Source organism: Chiloscyllium plagiosum, chromosome 4 (genome assembly GCF_004010195.1).
Source record: "Chiloscyllium plagiosum isolate BGI_BamShark_2017 chromosome 4, ASM401019v2, whole genome shotgun sequence".
In the NCBI taxonomy this organism is placed as follows: Eukaryota; Metazoa; Chordata; class Chondrichthyes; order Orectolobiformes; family Hemiscylliidae; genus Chiloscyllium; species Chiloscyllium plagiosum.
In genome coordinates, this window is record NC_057713.1 from 2,298,294 (window position 1) to 2,304,999 (window position 6,706).

Genomic DNA, 6,706 nt, shown 5'->3' on the forward strand with positions numbered 1-6,706 from the left:
CCGAGGGGGTGGAGAGATAAATGGGAGGGGGATGGGGCTGGGTGTAAGATGGGGGTTAATGGTGACAGCTCAGATGGGAGGGTGAAGTGGATAGATAGGAAGGAAGATGGGCAGGTAGGACAGGTCATGAGGGTGGTGCTGAGCTGGAAGGTTGGACCTGGGATAAAGTGGGGCGAGGGGAAATTAGGAAACTGGTGAAATCCACATTGATGTTGTGGGGTTGGAGGGTCCCAAGGCAGAAGATGAGGTGTTCTTCCTCCAGGCATCAGGTGGTGAGGGAGTGGTGATGGAGGAGGCCCAGGACCTGCATGTCCTTGTTGAAGTGGGAGGGGGAGTTGAAGTGTTCAGCCACGGGGCGGTGGGGTTGGTTGATGCGGGTGTCCCAGAGATGTTCTCTGAAGCGCTCTGTGAGTAGGCATCCTGTCTCCCCAGTGTAGAGGAGACCGCATCGGGAGCAACGGATACAATAAATGAAGTGCTTCTGGTCCCCTTTGAGAATTTTTTGCAACCACTCTGAGATCACCTTCAACCTGGCATCAGGGAGGCAACACACCACCCTAAAGCCAAGATATCAGCTGCAGAAACACCTGTCTGTGCTTCTGACTAATGAGTCCCCTATCACAATTGCTTGTTTGGACTTTGCCACTCTCTGCTTTACAGCAGAACCAGTCGTGGTGCCAAAGACCTGCTGCTACATTCCACGTCAACAGTATCCAAAATGGTATTGGATAGGACAGGACACTCCTGCACTACCTTAGACAGCACCATCCAAACCCACGACCACTTCCATCTAGAAGGACAAGGACAGCAGGTATTTGGAAACACCACCCCCCTGCAAATTCTCCTCCAAGCCACACACCACCCTGATTTTGAAATATATCACCGTTCCTTCACAGTTGTTGGGTCAAAATCCTGGAATTCCCTGCGTAAGGGCATTGTGGGTCAACCCACAACAAGTGAACTGCAGTGATTCAAGAAGGCAGCTCACCAGCACTTTCTCAAGGGCAACTAGGGATGGGCTACCAATGCTGGCCAGACAGTGACTCCCAAGTCCCACAAATGAATTTAAAAAGAAACCTGCCTACCTTTCCTGGCAGTCAGCCATCTACCTGAGTGTACCTATGGTGTGACCACCTCCCTGAAACTCCAATCTGTCACGTTGTCTGCCTCCTGTATGCTCCTTATTAAATAACTCCACAGAGGCCAGTATCCTGTCTCCAAGCCACCCTGTACTTACACATGGAGAGTCCTTGACATTGATCCAGCTCCCTCAGAAAGAACAGGATGTCTGACATGCCTGTTTATATCTTGTCATCCAGGGCTCCCTGATTAGATCAGATAAACAATCAGCCCCAATCAGGGAACTCATATTCCATGAGGTCCACCTGACTGACCTTGTTACAATCACTACACCTCAGTGCTTTCAAAGGCTGCTCCATCTGATCCATATTGTCTGAGAGGAACCACAGCCAGTCACACTCTGTGCAGATATCAGCACCAGGGATAATCAACAGCTCCCTGAATTCCTATATTTGATAGGAAGGGTGTACCAGTGAGACATGACATACCCAGGGATGGTGTTGGTGGTGTCTGGGACATCTGTTTCAGATCTCCTCAAGGCAGTTGCGATCATGTCATTATGATGCAGTTGCGCGATTGTGATGAAGTTTCTTGGAAATTAAAATCTCTGGTGAGTAATCGACAGAGTCCTTTGAATTCCTTGAGTCAGATACTTTGGTCATGTCAATGGATGCAATGAAGAATTTTTTGTGTTGTCATAGTTATAATTCTTGAATTTTTCTGGTTACAATGGTCATGACAGATGTTCTGCTAGAAGGTCTAAAGCTGCACTGAGTCTTTAGGAGAGTTTCCTCAGTCACAGGAAGGAAGTGAATCAACAGGGAGGTGGTCAGGATCTGGAGCAGAGGGCACTAACCCAATATTTTCCACAGATGACTTTTCTCCCTTCTTGAAGGCAGTTAGAATGGTTTGTATCCCTGAAGTCAGGAATGGAGGAAGTTAATTTTTTTCCCAAATCCATAGGATGAGTGCACAAAATTGTGATGTCAGCAAAATCCCACCAGCAGCTTTGAAGATCTCAGCTGGAATATTTCCAGGGCCAGCAACTTTGTTTTTTTCCATGTGTTTGAATGCTTGTTGCAGCTCTCCATCGATTGGACTCCATTCATAGATTCTAACATACTTACCAGGGCTGCCGCTGGTAATTTACAGTTGAGCAGTTGTTGGAAATGTTCTTTCCAGTGTTGATGGATGGCACCATCATAAACTTTAAGAAGAGAGACACTGTCCAGTGAGTGAGGGAGATTTAGTCCATTTGACCTTGGCAGCTTCAGACAAGCTTTGCATATTGTGATTGAACATAGAACATAGAACAGTACGGCTCAGTACTACCTCTAACATCTCCCCTATACCTTCCTCCAATCACCTTGAAATTCTGCCCTGGGGAAAGGCCTCTGGCTATCTACTCTATCTATGCCTCTCGTTACCTTATACAACTCTATCAACACCTCTCTTCCTTCTTCTCTCCAGTGTGAAAAGCCCTAGCTCACTCAACCTCTCTTAATAAGACAAGCTCTCTAATCCAGGTAGCATCCTGGTAAATCTCCTTGGAAAGCATCTACATACTTCCTATAATGAGGCAATCAGAACTGGACACAATATTCCAGAAGGTGAGAGTGGTCCTAAGGGAAGAGTACTAAACTGGGCCAAGGCCAATTATATCAAAATTCAGCAGGAGCTGGGAAATGTGGATTGGACACAGCTATTTGAAGGGAAATCCACATTTGAGATGTGGGAGGCTGTCAAAGATAGGTTAAAGATAGTGCAGGATAGGCATGTCCCTTTGAAAACAAGGATTAGGAAGGGCAAGATTTGTGAACCGTGGATGACAGGAGAAATTATGCGACTAGCCAAGAGGAAAAGGGAAGTGTACATAAGGTCCAGGCAGCTAAGAACAGAACAGGCCCTGGAGGAATAGCGGGAGAGTAGGACCAATCTTAAACGAGGAATCAAGTGGGCTAAAAGGGGTCATGAAATAACTTTAGTGAGCAGAATTAAGGAGAATGCCAAGGCCTTTTATTCTTATCTAAGAGGCAAGAGGGTAACTAGAGAAAGGGTTAGTCCACCAAAGGATAAGGAAGGAAGGTTGTGTGTCGAACCTGGGAGAATGGGTGAGATTCTCAATGATTACTTTGCATTGGTGTTCACCGAGAAGAGGGACATGAGATTAGAGAGAGAAGTTTGTTTACTCTGGATCACATTGACATAAGGAAGTAAGATGTGTTGAATAGGCTAAAGGATATTAAGGTGGACAAATCCCCAGGACCAGATGGGATCTATCCCAGATTGCTGAGCGAGGCAAGAGAGGAAATAGCTGGGGCCCTGACAGATACCTTTGTGGCATCCTTAAACACAGGTGAAGTGCCGGAGGACTGGAGGGTTGCTCATGTTATCCTCCCATATAAGAAGGGTAGTAGGGATATTCCAGGTAACTACAGACCAGTGAGCCTGACGTCAGTGGTGGGAAAGTTGCTGGAGAAGGTACTGAGGGATAAAATCTATTTAAATTTGGAAAAGAATGGGATTATCATTGATAGGCAACGTGGTTTGTGATGGGATGTCGTGCCTTACCAACTTAATAGAGTTCTTTGAGGAAGTGACCAAGTTGATAGATGAAGGAAGGGCTGTAGATGTTATATAAATGGACTTTAGTAAGGCGTTTGATAAGGTTCCCCTTGGTCAACTAATGGAGAAAGTGAAGTCACATGGTGTGCAGGGTGTTCTAGCTAGGTGGATAAAGAACTGGTTGAGCAACAGGAGACAGAGAGTAGTAGTTGAAGGGAGTTTCTCGAAATGGAGAAAGGTGACCAGTGGTGTTCCACAGGGGTCAGTATTGGGTCCACTGTTGTTTGTAATATAAAAATGTCTGGAAGAGGGCACTGTTGGTCTGATCAGTAAGTTTGCAGATGACACGAAGATTGATGGAGTAGCAGAAAACATAGGGGACTGTCAAAGTATACAGGAGAATATAAATAGACTGGAGGGTTGGGCAGAGAAGTGGCAAATGGAGTTCAATTCAGGCAAATGTGAGGCGATGCATTTTGGGAAGTCTAATTCTCGAGTGAATTATACAGTAAACGGAAGAGCCTTGGGAAAAGTTGATGGGCGGAGAGATCTGGGAGTGCAGGTCCATTGTACCCAGAAGGTGGCTGCATAGTTGGATAGAGTGGTCAAGAGGGCATATGGTATGATTGCCTTTGTTGGAGAGGGTATTGAGTATAAGAGCTGGCAGGCCATGTTAAAATTGTACAAGACATTGGTTAGGCCGCATTTAGAATACTGTGTGCAGTTCTGGTCGCCACATTACCAAAAGGATATGGCTTTGGAGAGGGTGCAGAGAAGGTTTACAAGAAAGTTGCCTGGTATGGAAGGTGCTGGCTATGAAGAGAGGTTACGTAGGTTAGGATTGTTTTCATTAGAAAAAAGGAGGTTGATGGGGAACCTGTCTGAGGTTTACAAAATCATGAAGGGTATAGACAGGGTAGATGGAAATAAGCTTTTTTTTCCCAGGGTGAGGGATTCAATAACAAGAGGTCACACGTTCAAGGTGAGAGGTGAAAAGTTTAAGGGGGATACACGCGGCAAATACTTCACACAGAGGGTGGTAGGTGGAATGTTTTGCCAGCAGAAGTAGCAGAGGCAGGCACAGTAGATTCATTTAAGATGCGTCTGGACAGATGCATGAGTAGGTGGAGAAGAGAGGGACACAGATGCTTAGGAATTGGGTGACAGGTTTAGACAGTAGATTTGGATCGGCTCAGGCTTGGAGGGCCAAAGGGCCTGTTCCTGGGCGGTAAATTCCCTTTGATCTTTGTTCTTTCTTTATTTCAAGTGTGGTCTAACCAGGGTTTCAGGGAGCTGCAGCAAAACCTCGCAGCTCTTAAGCTCAATCTTAAGCTTAATGAAAGCCAAAACAACATAGGCTTTCTTAGCATCTGTATCAACTTTGAGGGATTTACGGACCCCAAGATCCTGCTGTTCCTCCACACTGCCAAGAATCCTGTCTTTAACCCTGTATTTAACATTCAAATTTGACCTTCCAAAATGAATCACTTCACATTTATCCAGGTTGAACTCCATCTGCCACTTCTCAGCCCAGCTCCGCATCCTGTCAATGTCTTGTTGTAGCCTGCAACAGCCCTCGACACTATCTACACCACCAACCTTTGTGTCATCAGCAAACTTACTAACCCACCCTTCCACTTCTTTATCCAAGTCATTTATAAAAACTACAAAGAACAGAGGCCCACGAATAGATCCCTACTGGACACCACTGGTCACCAACCTCCATGCTGAGTATTTTCCATCCACTACCACTCGCTGTCTTCTTTTGGCCAGCCAATTCTGTATCCAGGCAGCCACATTTCCCTGTATCCCATACCTCCTAACTTTCTGAATGAGCCTACTGTGGGGAACCTTATCAAATGCCTTACTGAAATCCACATATACCACATCCACTGCTCGACCTCCGTCAATTTGTCTCATTGCATCCTCAAAGAACTCAATAAGGTTTATGAGGCATGACCTGCACCTCACAAAGCCATGGTGACTATCTTTAATCAAACTATGCTTTTCCAAATAGTCATAAATCTCAGAATCCTTTCCATTACCTTGTTTACCACAGATGTAAGACTGACTGGTCTGTAATTCCCAGGGATTTCCCTTTTCCCTTTCTTGAACAGAGGAACAAAATTCACCTCCCTCCAATCATCCCGTACTACTCCAGTGGAGAGTGAGGATGCAAAGATCATTGCCAGAGGCACAGGAATCTCATTCCTCACTTCCTGTAGTACCCTTGGATATATCTGGTTCAGTCCTGGGGCCTTATCTTTCTTGATACTTGCCAGAATTTCCAACACATCCAATTCCTTAATATCAATTTGTTCAAGCCTATTAACTTGGTCCACAGTGTTCTCACTATCAACATGGTCCCTCTCTCTATTGAATACCGAAGCTAAAAATTCATTTAGGGCCTTCCCCCACCTCTTCAGACCCCAGGCACAAGTTCCCTCCACTATCCCTTATTGGCTCTATCCTCTCTCTGATCATTCTGTTATTCCTTACATAAATGTAGAAAACCTTTGGGTTTTCCCCAATCCTTCTCAGAGTCTAGATTAGAGTGGTGCTGGAAAAGCACAGCAGTTCAGGCAGCATCCGAGGAGCAGGAAAATCGATGCTTCGGGCAAAAGCCCTTCATCAGGAGTACAGGCAGAGAGCCTGCAGGGTGGAGAGATAAATGAGAGGAGGGTGGGGGTGGGGAAAAAGTAGCATAGAGCACAATAGGTGAGTGGGGGAGGGGATGAAGGTGATAGGCATGTCCTTGGCAGAGTGGGAGTGGGAGTTGAACTGTTGGGCCACGGGGCGGTTTGGTTGATTGGTGCGGGTGTCTCGGAGATGTTCCCTAAAGCGCTCTGCTAAGAGGTGCCCAGTCTCCCCAATGTAGAGGAGACCGCATTGGGAGCAACGGATACAATAAATGATATTAGTGGATGTGCAAGTAAAACTTTGATGGATGTGGAAGGCTCCTTTAGGGCCTTGGATGGAGGTGAGGGAGGAGGAGTGGGCACAGGTTTTACAGTTCCTGCGGTGGCAGGGGAAAGTGCCAGGATGGGAGGGTGGGTTGTAG